This window comes from Glandiceps talaboti, chromosome 7 (assembly GCF_964340395.1).
Source record: "Glandiceps talaboti chromosome 7, keGlaTala1.1, whole genome shotgun sequence".
NCBI classification, from domain to species: Eukaryota; Metazoa; Hemichordata; class Enteropneusta; family Spengelidae; genus Glandiceps; species Glandiceps talaboti.
In genome coordinates, this window is record NC_135555.1 from 16,225,468 (window position 1) to 16,244,009 (window position 18,542).

The following is an 18,542-nucleotide window of genomic DNA, read 5'->3' on the forward strand; positions in this document are numbered from 1 at the left end:
CACACAATTTCAATGTGAACTCCATAAAATGTAATACAGACATTCAGTTTTATTTATAAACTGTAATACAAAAGGGGTCAAAGAAGTATTGCAAATAAATGTAGTTTTTTTTAATTTAAATCAAAGGCAATGCGTTGTTGCATAAAGGCTAGTAATGGTATGCAATCAAGGTCAAAATTAACACATATCATGTTTTCATCACGGAAGGAAGGATATATGTATTGGGGATGAAAAGTCTGTGTGTATGTGACAATGTGTGTCTGTCTGTATCACCATTTTCTCAATAACGGCTGGCTCAATTCAAACGAAATTTGGTGCACGCGTTCTGCAGGGTAATGGCAAAAATTGGTTAGGTTTTGGTAAGCATTACGTGAATATTAATGAGCAACTTCTGTAATTAATGGTTTTCGATAATTAGGCTATATCTTAAGAAAGTATACTTCGAATTCAATATTATTTGGTACATACATTTGCGATACCAAAGCTCATCTGTTCTGAAAATATTATTGATGTTGCTTATATTTTTAATACGTTATTTGCACATTTTTGGTAATTCGATCGGTAAAAATGGTGAGGCCTATGCGTTTCACATTGCATTGCACACTGTGTTGGCTGTAAGATCGCATCTTCAGACAATCATGCTTGAAAATTCGCTGAGATAAATTCATACGATCTATTCACTATTTCATTGTCAATCAAAATTGAAAATCTTTTTTGTACTTTATTGATATATTTGCACTACCGCGTGTTTCTGTTTGCCGTGAGAGCATGCATTGAAGATCATTGATCAAACCAGGTCAGCTTCATCTTTTGGGTAAAATTGTACCTCGTTCTACCGAAAATTCTGGAACGGACCATTAAGCAAATACTGTTGAGGTTTACGTTTTTACAGTATCTAAAATGGAAAGTAATGGCAAGTTGAAAATATGTCAAACTCAACTTTTGCAGAAGCAGATATGTACAATGTGTCAGTCGGAGTTCTTAAGCTATGTTTTTATACTTACAAAAAATACGCACCCATTTATCTGTGCATGCAAAGAAACAAAACTGCTGTATACGAACAACAACAACTGCTGTACATGAACAACAATTGCTGTTTTTTGTTATAGATTAGGTTTTACGGGACTATATCTAAAGTCTCAGGTTACTTAAGTATTTCCTTATCAACTAATCCATTAGTAGATTATTATTCCTAGACATGAAGACTGTAGAAATACATCAAAGTAATTGATTTCTCCTCTTTTCAAAGACTTTCCCTGCAAGGCGTTTCAAGAACTTTGACTTATTTTATTGCTTATCGTTAGCATTTCTTTCAATTGCAAAATGGTATTTTTGGTTCCTGTGATATATGAGCCCCCATCTGCCTCATCTCTTCTCGTCCCTCTGTGTGTGTGTATGTAATCAATACCTCTCTAGCGAGCAGGCGAGCGAGCGAGTGACAGGATTTGATTTCATTCGTGATATATATATCTGAAGTTAGCTTTCGATGTAGATTCGCTCTGGATATAAAATTAGACACTTCAATTACCTTAACATACTATTACTTTGATGCTTTCTTAAAACTTCTGGACAACATGATTTTTTCCCAATTTACCTAGGGGAACATGAAAACAAACAAAAAGAGGTGTCTTTGTACGATTTTTTGTAGGAATTTTGAAAATACTCGTAAATCACCGAATACATTTCATTTTCCTCTAGGTGTGTTTGTTTGTTTGTTTGTTTGTTTATTTACTTAGCTATATATATATATATATATATATATATATATATATATATATATATATATATATATATATATATATCTGTGTGTGTGTTTATTTGTTTGTTTGTTTACTTACATTTCATCAAACGGACTGCCACAGTTTTACAGGTTGTAGAAAGTTTAACGCAACTATTTATAGTACACAAATATGGCAGAGACAATTAAACACTGCTAAAATCATGTTAAAATTAGTAATCATTTAAATGTCCCTAAAAACATTAAAATCGTCAAAAAGATCTAGATTTTGAAAATTGCCCATGGACTGAGCCCTTAATAAAAATGAAGATTTTAAGATATCTATTATATAGCAGAAGATAGTGATTAATAGAAGGGGCGCCAACATTTGTCACGTAAAAGTACACCAGGTACAAGGTAATGTGAAGGTTCAAAGACAACTCAAAGAATTAATATTTCACTCGATTTACAAACTTTAAGGTTAAAGGTCGGCCATCGTCCCATATACACGTCTTGGTGAAGTATTTTTTGCGACATTTTATTTGGCTTCTTTGCATGATAAATACTGTAATACTTTGAAAAAAATATCATTTCCCTTTAGTGCTTTTATTTTAATCATCCTGAAACTCACATTGTAATCAAAATAATTAGGATATATCTTAAAAGTGCATGCTTCAAGTTCCAAATACATACTTCAATCATAACAAATGCGTACATGTTCTAAAATATTTCATTTGCATAATTAATGGTTTTCAGTATTATATGCTATTCTTTAAGAATGCACACTTCAAATTTCATATCATTTGGGACATGCATTGATTATAATTTAAATTGTAATCAGTCATTTGTATACTTAGTGAATTGAGAATACAAGCTACAAATTGAACATAATTTGGTGCAGACAATTGACGATAACAAATTAAATTTGTCCTATTGTTTTTATTAATGATTTTCAGTAAATAAACGTCTTATATTATCTCTTTGGCATAATCATTTGCCAACTAATGGGTATATCACGTTTAATAGTTAATAGCTAAGAATATTGCATTCCCAACAATTATTGCATGTAGGAAGGAAAATGTAAAGACTTTGGCCTTACGAACGATATGCAATTCAAATCAGGTTGAAATCGATACTTAAAAAAATAAGTATGGCAGAAATGATATCCAACAATGTGAAACTAACTAAGTACGCTATTAGATCGATCATGTAATCAAGAAAATAACCCCATTTGGTGAAATATACAATGTACATCTATTAGGATGCATTACTAAAGACTTGCCTAGGGTAAATAATCAAATTTAGAAAGTAATTGCTTTGTATGAACCAATTATGTAACAACAGACTTCAGCCCGTTTCCGATTGCTTGATTGTCTTCAATTTATCGCAAAAATGGATTACTTATCCATCATGGGGGAAATCTGTAAGAATGTTATCTTCCATAAGGGAAGGCTATATTTTAACGATGGCATGGGATGTGTGTGTGTGTGTGTATGCTGTGTGTGTATGTCTCTGTGTGTATGTGTATGTGTGTGAAAGTATTTAGTTAATCTTATTATATTAGTGACTTCATTTTATCGTTTTAAGATTTAGAAACTAGCTCTGTTAATTCATACAATTCCCTTTGTCCTAAACACCATTAAGAACAAACTTAACAGTTCCGGACCGGAGATTGGGCACTTTCTACTTTAGTCTGAACGCGCTTATATAAAGGAAGTGTTCCTTTGGAGAAATAAACCTGTATCGTTAAAGGGTAGATATGGTTTCTTCGTGAGACTAGCAGCGCGATCGCGAACTTCTTATATTTCGCAACTCTGGTTGCTATGTTCGAAATAACGGGCAACAGTCCCTGTAACAACCACGCGGAAAATAAATTAAACCCTTTGGTATCAAGAAGTAATTTCCTATAATACACTCCTACATATTATACTTACCACATGGGGTCTTCAGTAAAAGGTCGCATAGGACAAACTATATTGATATATCCGTGCTTCCATTTCCGACTCGGAGGAAGATACCTGTTCAGAAAGGAAGGGATATTCTACTATTAAAGCAACGTAACGTAGAAGAGGATGTTGACTGTTAGAACATATCTTTAAAGTGACCACATCGATGAGGATTGGATATTTATTTTGGATTTTTAATTCATGTAACAATTTTATCATGGTTTCCCACTTGAAAAATCAGTGCGACAACATATGCCAAGTCCTTGTTTTGTAACTCAATATATTAGAAAAGATTAATAACCGTGTGAAATCGTTGTTATAATATAACATGTACAATAACAAACATTCTAAACATTTTAAAACGTTTTGCAATATATTAAGTTACAAAAGCTAACTTTATGAATGTTGTTTCACATTCACTTTTCAAGTAGATAAAATTGTTTTGTAAATTAAAAATCCAAAATATATACCCCAATCCTCATCCATTATGTCCATGTTAAGAAAGACATTGAAATCGAAGAAAGTGCAGGATGTTATTATTTCAGGGAGGAAATAAATTGGAATTCTGGGATCTTCTACTAACATACATGTAGACAACTGACGTATCTATAATCAGTTGTACTTGTGTCTATTCCATTATTACTAACTGTATAGTGAAACCATGGTAGTTGAACGGTTAGAGTGGCCGGCTTGGAATTTGCAGGTTGCAGGTTTGAGCCTCGCCGCTGACATTTGTTTTCGAATAGCTGAAGTCCTTTGGCATGAATTGAACAGCGATTGCGCCCCAGTTTCTCCAGCTATGCAATTTGGACCTTGGTACGATAGATGTTGCAATGCAAGGGGTCCTGTTATTTAATTAAATATATATATGCACTACATAATGTTGCTTCTAATGCGTAACACACTGTCTACCTTTTTTTCGTCATTGCAGGTAGCTTGATTTGTCAAATCGATATGTTCCTACCACTGGTATGTGTCACTGCATCAAGTTACAGTTTAGTGTTGTTATCTATCGACCGATACCGAGGAATAGTCCAAAACATTAGACCAACTCTAACACACAGACAACTGGTAATCACCATTGTCGGGATATGGATCATTTCTATCCTTGCTGGAACGCCGAGTCTCTTTGAGTATTCTGTGTATCTCAAATTCTACCAGAATGAATCAATACTTGTGTGTGGTTCTCACGAACACGTCCACAACTCCATCATACCCATCCTTGAGATGACTTTTCTGATCGCGACCTGTTACATCGCCCCCCTGGTAATAATCTTGATGAAGTACGTTCAAGTTGCAAGATTCATTCATAAACATGACAACCAGTTATCGTCAACTGTAGGACAGTCGTTCGTTTCCAAACACAGGGTCAGAGTTGTGAAACTATTGGTTCTGACCGCCGTTATATTTGCTACGTTGTGGGCGCAGTTCTTTGCATTGTATGCGTATGAGGTAAGCTTAGGGGCGAAATCAATAGTTCAATGTACGATAAACACTACATCCTTTTACTTTGGGGGTTGGGGGTGGGGAGGAGTTTTGAGCCATTTTAGTTCTCATCCTACAAAATTGACTTTATTTTCAATGGATCTGTTTTATACCCCTAAGTACAAATACTTTTTAAAAATGTCAAATTCAGAAATGGGAGAATTTCTGCTATAATAATAAATGCATGACACCAAAATACTCTAACAGTAAAAATGTAAATAAAAGAGCTATTTGTTTCCTCACTTCTCACTGCTTTGTATTCATAGCACCTCATACTACTAAGGCCAAATAAAAAAAAGGTTGTTTGGTTCCGGTTACCCGACCCCCACCTAGATTTTCACGCCCACCCTAAACTTTTGTTTACGTATTCGAGAAAAATAATAATAAAATCGCTAAAATCGTGTGAAGTCTTGCAAGAAATAGTGGGCGCGGACACTGACATCAACTTAAAACGACAATATAAAACTATTCTTCCAATCTGTTATGGCTGTACGTCTGATAGGAAAAAATAAACAACACAGAGACCATTTGGAAAACAATGGAAAATCTTAACTAGACACTCACACATGAAAAAAATGTATAATAAAATGAAAATAAAACATCTACCTACCCCACCTCTTTTAAAATTGAATGTAATCCGAACCACACATTTTTTACGCCTAAATGCTGATTTGGTAATGATTGCGGTGTCTGAAAATTTTTCAATTTTGGCCAATTTAGTGGTGGTAAGGGGGGGGGGGGCTGACGCCTAAGTAAAGTAAGTTTTGTATCCTTCATTGAACCATCGATCTCGTCCCTATAAGTCTTGTGTGTGTTAAATGCAGGTGTAGGTAGGTAGGTAAACTGTACAACAAGGTATAAGTCCTACCAAACCAATGAAAGTAAGCGTATCTCGTGATGATTGCCACAGCACAGTAATGAACCAGAATGAAAACATGTTGTCAGTGGATGTAGACTAACTTGTGTATGTTACGTTTAAACACAATATTACAAACACTGAAATACGTCATTTTTAGAATTACACCATTTTAAAATATTGTATAAAATTTGTCTTAAATTTCTTTGTTACTTTGTTCAATGACTCTGAAATCCATTCTCACTTGAAATAAAGAAAATAAAATACATTAGGTGAAAATGATAAAATAAGTTTTTAAAAGGCCAACATTTTTATTATTACTTGAAGAATCGGTCTCAGGAGCACATTTTTCTTGAACACATTCTTAAAAAAAATATGTTTTAGCCGTTTCTTCGAGAACACAGTCACCAAACTTGACTCTGAAAGTGGCGGCATTTGCTTTAATGTCAAGCTACTATATTTATACCATAAACAATCTGCAAACGTAACTCAAAACCGTCAAGATTGATTATCACTGTCCTTAAAGCTTATTCAACTGTTCGAACAAAGTAACTTATATGGCCCGCAAGCTTCCCTAAATCAAACCAGGGAAACGTCACAAATTTCAAAGCAGTCAATCGCAAGTATGCTCTATACGAGTAAAATGACAAAATAAATTAACACACTTTTGTTTGTTTTGTGATTGATTTCAATATGTATGGTTTCTTCAAACCATGTTGCACCAGTTGCCGCAAGGAATCCTTTAGGAAATCCATGAAATCAATGATCAAATTACAAACGACGCCAACTTCAATATAGGTGACTCAAAATATAAATCCTTACATACAGAAAAATGCACATACAGACAGACAGACATTTGCAAAAAAAGACAGAGAGAGAGAGGTATAAAGGAAGGCCAGTTTGTTTGGTATTATCAAGTGATTACTTTAACACAAGAACCTTTTTATTTCTGTTACAGAAAGTAACAGGTCGAGATGACAACACACAAAGTGGGACTGGTATTCATCTAATAGAACTATTATTGCTGGTTATAAGTACTGTCTACAACCCCTTTCTCTACGGGTTCTACAATCGGAGGTTTCGATACGCATATCTACGATTGTTGAGGAAAATCTTTCATCGAAAGTGCATCACGGGGGAGAGTTTAAATAGCGTGGCACCGATTAATGACATCGAAAACACAAACATGCCAGCAATGGTTGCCCATATGAGACCGTCGAGACACGACGATATTATTGTCAGTACTACGCCAAATCCTAGAGAGGAACAGGCAAATGATATGAATAGAGGAGCATCTGTTTATACTATATCGTAAAAGAAACATATGGATTTAACAATCGGTGAAATAGTGTGTGTACTAATAGTAATAGCACGATTCTGAACCGCGGGACCTGCTTGTATTAAAACAACACCAACTGCATCACAGGCTCCCAGCAGTTAAAACTAAAACGGGTCATGATTTCAACACACACACACACACACAAACACACACACACACACACACACACACACACACACACACACACATATATATATACATATATATATATATATATATATATAAATATATATATATATATATATATATATATATATGTGTGTGTGTGTGTATATATATATATATATATATATATACACATAAGCACATAACAACAGATTGTGTTGTGTCTTTTATGTATTGAATAGATTTTAATACCGAAGAGTGAATAATGCATAATTAATGTATTCATGTTTTCTATTATGTGTTAGATAATCGTTGGTCGTGCTTATCTCGACGACTTGAGTTTCTTTTTCAAATTATTTAAATAATGAACATGAAATGCAATACTACCATAAACCCTGAAAATTGTTTAGGTGATGGGAGGGAGGAGTAGAATATTACATATTTCAATCAAATGAACTGGTTTATTTCACAGAAACTGATATAATTGAATGGATTGCTATCTACATGTGAATACATGACACCTTTCCGTTGAGGCGTTAGTTTTGATGACATAGTGATCAGTAACTCGTGTTAGGAAATTGCATTAAAAATATACAAGGAATTTGAAACTCTATGGAATAACTTTATCTGTCTAGAGAACGTTTAGGAGCGTAAACGTTGCCATCGTTACCACAACCAGCAGAGCACACAATTACTACTGCATCACAATCACAAAGAAGAACGAGAAAATATCATCATCATCGTCGTCGTCGTCGTCGTCGCCGCCGTCGCCGCCGCCTTCACCACCACCACCACCACCACCACCACCACCACCACCACCACCACAAAAATCATCACCGTTAAATAAAAAACGCATTATTTCAGGACGAAATACAATCTGCATTTGTAATAAGAAATGTGCCTTGAACCAGTCAGATCTGTATTCATCTATATCTATGAAAATAAAGGTTTACAGTTACAAACACCTAATTCGATATGAAATAACAAGAAAAGAGTTACACAACAAAATCACAACTGATTGAACTTGATACAATCTTGATACAATCGTAAAACCAAAATGTTGACAGCCTTTGTTCTAAACTAACAATACCGAGCTTAAAGAGCCTGCTCGTTAGCGGCATGCATGTGCGACAACACAGTACTCAGTCTCAGGGCTCTATTTTGGACAACATTCCAATGACCATTTCAAATTGTTTGTAGCTGTCATTACCAAGCTATACAAAAAGTTCTACACATATTCCTTCCTCAATTTGAGAATCACATTTGAGGTTGCCAACGTGATGAGCCCAAGACTTTTGTAGGAATTGACCATCCCCAGGTTAATATTGTTGCACTTAAGAAGAGGAAGTTCAATTTCAGATCTTGAGAAGAGAATTATCATTTCATTACATTTCTTACCATTTAGTTGCATTTTGTTTCTTTGAGACCAGTTGCAAATTTCATCAGACTAGCTAGAAGTGTTGAATTACTGGCATCATTGTAACAAAGCTGTTCTGAAATGATTGTACCACCATGAATTTAAAATAAAATTTTTCTGCCGTTCATAGTTTTCTTTACGAGATCGGAAAGAACTCCATTCAGAATGGGCTTAATTTCCCTGGCAGACCGAAATAAAACAACTGCTTATATATACTGCGCACAGTCCAACAGTCATTACAATACGAGCTGCCAATCACGATTTGCCATGTATGATCTGTCAGTATTTATTCTGAATTTCTTTAATTCAAAACATTTCAATGAAAGATTAAGTGAAATATATCTATAAAGCTTTCCAAGAAAGAAATTCGAGCTACATACTTGATAAATGTGTGAGATTATTGTTCGATACAAGAAGCTATAGTGTTTAATCCTTAAATACTTTGTACAGCATAAAGAGAAGCGTCACTTCAATAGTACAGTGTTTGTAGTCGTGAACAGTTATTAATAGAAATTGCAGCCATTGCCTTTGACTACAAATTTACCAAAATTTATAAATGGATCAGTGCACTATGAGTTTCTTACGAGTAAAGGGCACCGGTGAAGATATTTACAATTTAGAGTTTGCTGTTTGCTATGTATGTATGTATGTATGTATGTATGTATGTATGTATGTATGTATGTATGTATGTATGTATGTATGTATGTATGTATGTGTGTGTGTGTGTGTGTGTGTGTATGTATGTATGTATGTATGTATGTATGTATGTATGTATGTATGTATGTATGCATGCATGCATGCATGCGTGTGTGTGTGTGTGTGTGTACGTACGTGTACGGTGTACATACGAGTGTGTGTTTGTATGCAAGCAGACTGGTGGGTAGTCAGGCAAGTAGGTAGGTATACGTAGGTAGGAAGGTGGGTATGTCTGTTAGTCTGTGCCTGAATTCTTATCTGATATTGAAAATGGTGGTTTTTAACGAAAGGTTATTCAAAAAGGTATATTTGATATATATCAATAACACACACACCAGGCCTATGTATCTTGTGATAATTTCGACCACTGAATAGGATATATAAATAAAGAGATGTATATAGGTATGCAGTTGACGTTGATTTGCCAAAGGGAGCTTTTTTTGTATCTTTACTTTGGAAAAAAAGCTTGTTTAAAAAAACAACAACAAACAACAACAACAACAACAACAACAACAACAACAACGATGTCAAATTATGAACTTTGGAAGTTTGCTAAAACGCATCATCTTGCAGGGGTAATGATACCATGATTTGATAAAGTCCGTTGGCAATCTAAACTTTGGAAATCTGTATTCAGGCAGTTTAGGTTTAGCGAAGTATAGATTCTTTCATGACGAGGAAACAGCGTCTCTAGACAATCAGCTGATTACTTTTTTTATCAAAATTTTAAGTCGATTTCTTGAAAGATGTGAATCAATTACTCCGAAATTATTTACCAATATTATTTTAAGGATATTAAGCCTCATTGATTTTATAGGGTAATAACAAAATTTTTAAAAATTTGGTAAAGAGAGCGGTACCGTTTCAAAGCACTCGCTTACGTATGGCACAAACTTAATTTCGACCATGAATAAATGCAAATTAATAAAAATAGTAATTGAATATCGATGAGACTTCTCATCCTGGAAAATTAATTCCCTGAAATACAAGTAAAGCTTTTGATAACAAGACGACACAGAAGATATAGTTTATTGGTTTTTCCTTTATTTGATTGATTATGTGGGTTGTGTAGAATCTATTATGTTCAATTCATTGAAATATGACGCATATATACAGTTTGATTGGATACTAAATAATGCATTCAACACAAATCGTTTGCTGCTTTCTTCAGAATAGTGGGTATATTTCATATAATATTGATTATTCTATTGGAGTTCGATGCGTATTCTGTATTCGATTCACGCTGCACCACCTCAGCTTAAAACAGCACTGTCCTTCAGAGAAGTCTACCAATGCATATTACGTAAGTGCAAAACAATTCATACTTTTGGGATAATACAAACATAAATCATCTTATGTCAGAGAGGACGAATCAGCTTTTGTTGCTTCCTGGCTATCCTGTGTTTGACTACTACTACTACTACTACTACTACTACTACTACTACTACAGTTATCCCTCTACTAAATGTACATATCGAAGCAAAAACAAGCTTTCCTTCAAAGTTTAAACCCGCCACCATACTATCCACGGATAGAATAGACCACTGATTAACAGGAACAGTGTCTTTATTTACTTCTAATAGGAATTCAAAATGTTTTGAAAATATATTCTGGTTGCTTGATGAAAAGAAAATGTCTCAGTTGCATCTAATGCAGATTCAATTTCTCAGATAAACTGATAAACTGTCAGCTTTAATGTTCAGTTAACCCTCAACTGACTACTCCCATTACTAAACGTATTTTTGTAGTTCTGACAATATAGAATCCAATTTCCGACGCTAAGCGACGTGAAGGGTTTACACAACTCACTGCTTGCTGGTTTTTAAAGGTTAAAATGTAAGTGCTTGACGCCAGTGATGTGAAAGGCTAAAGACATGCAATATTGGATTCTCAGCGGTGTTAACTCTAGTTCCTTGGGATGAGGAATATCCTTAATGTAAATATGGTTGATTCAGCTAGTGTTCACATTCACCCTCTTCATAGGAGATTTTTTTGTCTCTGAAGTAAAATTTAAAGGCCTTGGGTAAAAACTGGGTTTAGAATCTTTTTTTTACTCGATTGAAAATACATACACAAAAACAGGTAAAAGTGGCCATATGGATGAGAATTTGGTATTTATTTTGGATTTGGATTTGATAAAACAGCTTCGTTGTTTTTCTACTTGAAAAATAATGTGAAATAACATATACCAAGTTCATGTTCATAAACTACAAAACATTAAACACTGTGTAAAATGTGTTGTTATTGTACGTCCAATAACAAACATTTTACACGTTTTGCATCTTTTTGCAGTTTATTGAGTTTTCAAGTAGAAAAACATAGTGAAGATGTTTTATAAAATCAAAATCAAAAATAAATACCTATTTATCACCCATATCTCCACTTAAAGCTATACTGTACATGTAGATTCATGTCCTCAATGGCATTAAAACATCATTTAGTGTTGTTAGCAATAATGGTGGTATAGTGAGGGTTCTCCAACGTTTATGTATGTATGTATGTATGTATGTATGTACGTACGTATGTATGTATGTATGTATATGTATGTATGTATGTATGTATGTATGTATGTATGTATGTATGTATTATGGATTTACTCTCCAAGCTGATTAAGCACTCTACTAATTGGCGAAAGAAGAATGAAAATCTCTCTCTCTCTCTCTCTCTCTCTCTCTCTCTCTCTCTCTCTCTCTCTCTCTCTCTCTCTCTCTCTCTCTCTCTCTCTCTCTCTCTCTCTCTCTCTCTCTCTCTCTCTCTCTCTCTCTCTCTCTCTCTCTCTCTCTCTCTCTCTCTCTTTTATATATCACCTTCAACAAACTCGGCGTTTGCCCTATAACTTAAATCACTGTGACAATGTACTTGTACTTACGACAAACAATTCTCGTTTCTATAAAAAAGATTATAATCTTTTTATGAGTATAATAAGTATCCTTTAGAGCAGCATCCTCAAATACCTTTCTTCCTGATTAGATCTTGATTTATATTAGCGGAAAGGCACTTTTGTAAATAAGCTCTGATTCGTGAAAGACTAAAAAAGATGCAAATGTTATTTTGAAGTACTATTACCGAACTGTAATAACAAAATACGAATTGCGATATATTTGAGTTTTACTATTACAAATGCATTAGTTAGCAGGTAGGGTATGAATTAGTAGTGAGTAGCAAAAACACAAGCCTTTACCACAAAATCATGGCACTCTAATCACATTGTTCCTTTCTGAGCAATCAATATATACCACAATTGATATGACTTAGTTTTTTTAACGAGAAAGATAAGCATGGTCCACACTTATAACACACTTAGTATTAGATGGATACATTTCGACACATACATTAAAGATACACAGCTCAGTTTATTGGAGTCGGGTGGGGGGGGGTCGGGGTGGTTTAAAATTTGCTACGTATTATATTAACAATATTCTACCTATTGAAGCATCGTTAATACCGAACCAGAAAGACTATAGCTGGCTGATATACTGTTGACGCGTACTTCACAAGAAATGTTACATTTTGAACACAAATAAACAGTTTTGTGTTTTAATCTTTCTTGTTCCATTATACGACAGTGTTAATGATTTGCATTTACAGTGAGATAAAATATATTATTGTATATTATTACCTGCATTCAGTGTCTTTATCTTGTTTTGTGAAATTTTAAACCAAAGTATTTGTACGAGACGTAATAACCAAAGTGCCATCTATTTGAAACTGTATATTCACTCTGATTTGGCTCATAACAAGCATCATTTGCTTTTCTCACAGTCAACTCAAACCCGGTATTTAGGCATAGTGTACGTATACAAAGAACGTTAAGGAAACCACTGTACCAACAATGCTAAAAGACGAGCGGTAATCCAACATTAACACCATATACTAGAATAGTTTATTCAGGAATTTGTGCAAGTATTTTCCTCCGATTAAAAAAACGTCTGTAAACTCAGCTTATACCACTTTAAAGAGTGTACTATATCAAAGTCATTGTGGTCATATAAAGACAAATTCATTTATCACAGATTATAAAAGATTACAAGTTTCAATTGGGTCGGATGAACTTCTCTCGCCATCACACCTTCATCTGCAACTAGTATTTTATCATAATCATTCTTATCTCTTGTTCTGCACTTTGGCTCCATAAAACATATCGTAGTTCTTTTCAAACAACACGTACACGTATGTTCTGAGGCAATGGTAGGTATAATAGTTTAGAAGTTTAGTTTAATTCATAAGAATAGGGCCCATTGTCTAATAAAGGTACGTATCTATGTATTCATTCACACGAGAGAAGCAAAAGAACGACATTCTGTATTTGACCTTTGATATTGAGCAGTCTTCATTGGAACGCCAAATCCGTTGTGTTAGTTTTGTTACTATTTGAAGTCATTCGTGTACATCTTTTTCAACGTTTTGCTCCCTAAAAGATATACATATAGAAGTTCTTTTCAAACAACACGCACACGTACGTGCTGAGAAAATGATTATATGATAAGATAGGTACCTATGGATTCATCCAGGCGTGACCTTTGATATTGAGCGCAGTCTTCATGGACAAAGCCTCTCTGTCATGCTTCAGGGTAGACCTTGAATTTTGCGACTAGGGTAGTATAGATGTACAGCGGTAAAAGCAATACTTTGGTTTACCATAATTCGACCAGTGATCGAAATTGTCACTTGATATAGGAGTCTGATAAGCATAAACGTCATGACAACTGCATATAAATGTACCGAAAATGCCACTCTGAAATATTGAAGTCAAATCTTGAAACTTTCGTAGTTTTCCTTACCTTCAATACCTAATGTACCTAATAATATTCAAATAGTAATTCTTTTAAAGTAAGAAAATCAATCAATGATATCATTGAGCTTCAGAATCTGCTTAGTGGATATGTGAGCTATAATGTGAGTTGCTATAATTGTTTGCCAAGATGGTGGCCATGACCAGCTGCTTATTATATATGTAAACCCCAGAGGAGATAATGACGCATGCTATAAGTCATGGGTGATGCAAACTGAAATGAAATAGATGGATATCTTCTAATGATAATCGTATTGCTGAGTGAGTGATATCCCCAGGATTTTGTAATAGTAGTACCAATCTCACTATCACCTCTGGCATATATCAACTTTGAGACAAAAGCTGTGATGATTATATACCTAGCATAATGTATTAGACGAACGGAACGGTAGAACACATTAACGGTCAAAAAGCTAGGTGGGATTTGTTCCTCATCAGCATAAATGAAACTACTTCTCTCTTGAACTATATTTTGTTGAGTGCATAAAAAGCTCTTGGAGGCAAATGTCACCGAGTAGAACACGTTTATGAGAGCTAGAGAGGCGAATTTATTTGCCACAAAATGTCTTTCTGCTAATACTCATTACTTCTGTTTCTCATTTATTGATGAAGCGTAGTGGCTTTGGCCTCTACATAATTCAAAAGCAAAACACTTGATCATTGAATGAAGTAGTGGCCCCCGCCAAGAATTAGGGTAAACGTGTTTTCCAAAGTCAAGAAAGAGGTCAGAATTACAGTTTGTCATCAACCACCACGCCGGCGGATTTCATCTTGTAATTCGAGGACATATTGACCTGAATGCTGTAGCATGAACCGTTGCATATATAGCACATGTCCCTAAAATACATTAACTATGATTAGCTGTGTTTGTTCAATAAACGTGACCTTTTCAGTAAACCTGCAGGATGGAACGAGTGCTTAGGACTAATTCCAGGTTGTTTATAGACCTAATGTTTTGGGAAACCCAAATTTAGACTGCAAACACACTGAAGAATTTGCCTTTTGCCATTCCCATGGGATATGTAAATGCTAAATGAATAGCTAATGATGGCACAGTTGATGATCGCGGCAATTTCCGGCTTACTGATAATACTGGCAGTGAATTTAAGTGGACTTTTTACTTCCCAATTTGGCTTTGTAAAGTTTAAAAATAATAATCGGGAAAACATTCTGGATTAAGGAAATCCCAACCCGATGTCTAAGAGTGGATTTTTCATCTTATCTTGGTCACAGATATATGACTGCAGGCTATTTGTAATGTCAATGTGCATTGAATGACATCATTTGACATCTATTCTGTGTAACACATATTGTTTTCGCTCTTGTATGTCTAATCAGAGCCGGAGGTGATACGTGTTAAGACCAAAATCAAAATAGATTTCTTTGGCAAAGTGAAAGAACATCAAATGAATAGCCACTATCGTCATGACGACCAGTCATCAAACGTTGTTCTACTTCAGCAACTTTTCATGGACGTGACACTTGCAAAACTGAGCGTGATTTCACAATTACCGCATTCTTTAAATTTATTTATTTGAAAGGGTTTCTTATTTTTGTTATCTGGTGAAATAAATTTCATTCATTCATTCATTCATTCATTCATTCATTCAATTATTCATTCATGTAATTGCGTGGCGTCATACGAAGGACATATCATCAAATTACTTTTATTACAATATGAAGAGGGAGAGATACCGAGAGAGGAGGGAAAAGGGAAAACACACTCACAGTTACAAAGGAGCTTTTGAAGACAGTTTTAGACAGACCTGTCTAGTATCTGTCTGTGTCTCATCATTTCCTGTCTTTTTGTGTCTGTCTCCATATCTCTTTGCTTGACAATTTGCTTGCCTACAGCTCTCTCTCTCTCTCTCTCTCTCTCTCTCTCTCTCTCTCTCTCTCTCTCTCTCTCTCTCTCTCTCTCTCTCTCTCTCTCTCTCTCTCTCTCTCTCTCTCTCTCTCTCTCTCTCTCTCGCCGCTAACCTTACAGACTTCAATCACCAGAAAACAGTGAGCAGCACTACATGTACAGCGCCCTCCCAAACAAAACGTGATACCCATCTAGTGACCTTTGATGCCCGATTTTGGTTATGACACCACCTTTTTTTCTAGAAATCTGTATTCTCTGTCAATTCCATTTCTAAATTATCTTTTCCAAAGCTATAAATATGTTATGAAGTATCTAACATTACTCGGTAACATGGCACGACGCTCTGTCCAGCAATTAGCAGCACTTCATATATATTGACAAAATCAATTACAACGTTCAGAGTGTACAGTTTCGTATTGCGGCTAAAAATATAAACTAATTGCAAATATTAAGAAATGGGGAAAGCTTTTGAAATTGATAACTAAAGAAAAGTTTCCGAATACAAAATGTAAAACTTTCCATTCATGAAAAATTTGTATTTTCGTAATGAGCCCATTTAAAATAGTATTAACTGGATTTAAACTGAATGCCTCCCATAAGGGCTTGGGCCTACACACATTGTTGGAATGTAAAAATTCTAAACTATAGCTATTATACACGATGTAGGTTAATTGGAAAAATTATTATATGAAACGAAATGAAATTTGAAGCTTTCACGGTTAATATATTGCTTAATTATTAAAAAAACACATTGGTTATTCAAATTAACTATATAGATTATAAGTTGAAGCTTTAAATGACACATGTACTTCTTTACCATCGACCATCAATACATATACAAAATTATCTTAGCATATTAGCATATGAAGATGTGTAGCAAATTTCATTATAATTGAGCCAGCTGTTTTTAAGAAAATTATGACACAGACGCACACACACAAACACATGCACAGACAGACAAACAGACAGACACACAGACACACACAGAGACAGACACACACACAGAGATACAGACACTACCATTTCAATACCCCTCCCCCTCCCTTACGAAAGGTAACCAGATTTAAAATGAACGCCTCCGTAAGGGAATAGCTAATTATGCAAATTACTCATTAAAGGTAAAATTTGTATCAACAAAGTTCATAGGACAAGTGCGCATTATTATGGTTGATATATGTACCATATTGTAATATTACATGATATTTGAAGCTTGAATTTTTAAGTTACAGCCTAGTTACCTTATATCGATAATTATGCAAATTTTTCACTAAAACTGTAAGCTATATCAACAAATTATATAGGACGTACCCTCTTTGTTAGGGTTAACATTATGTACTAAATGATATTGAAATTCACGCATGCATTCTTAAGATACATCCTAATTACTGAAAAAAATTAAATTAGTCATTAACACTGTAAATTTTATAGGGCGTATGGACTTTGTTATGTTTAATATGTGAGTAAATTACTCTTAAGATATAGCCTAATCACAGAAACTCATTAATTATGCAAATTATCATTAACACAGTATGGTACATTAGCAAACTTGATAAGACATACGCAATTTGTTATGGTTAAAGTATGGACAGAATTGCATTGAAATTGAAGTATGCAGTATTAAGATATAGCCTAATTACGGAAAATCACTAATTATGCAAATTATTTATTAGCACTGCACGGTACATCAACATATTTTATAGGACATATGCAATTTGTTATAGTTAACGTATGTACTGAATTATATTGAAATTGAAGTATGGTTTCTTAAGATATATCCTAATTACCGAAAATCATTAATGCAAATTATTCATTAACGCTGTAAGGTACATCAACAAATGTTATAGGACAAATGCATTTTGTTATGTTTAACAAACATACTAAATTATATTGAAATTGAAGTATGCAGTCTTGAGATATTGCTTAATTAGTTGATTTCATTGATATGCAAATTTCTCTAATCAATATGAACAGATCTTGATTAAAAACTAATCAGTTCTAGCCATTACCCCAAACATTGTGTACCAAATTTCAGTATAATTGAGCCTGCCGTTGTTTTAAGAAAATGATGACACAGACAGACAGACAGACAGACAGACAGACAGACACACACACACACACATACACACACACACACACACACACACACACACACACACACACACACAAACGGACATATGACAAACAGACAGACATCCCTCTTTTAATACCTCCCGTACCCTTACGGGAGGTAAAAATGGTAACACATTTAGACAAATTATACGCATGTAGTCACTATATGTTACATGTGGACTGTACTTTATCGTTGCCCACCATGCACAAAAT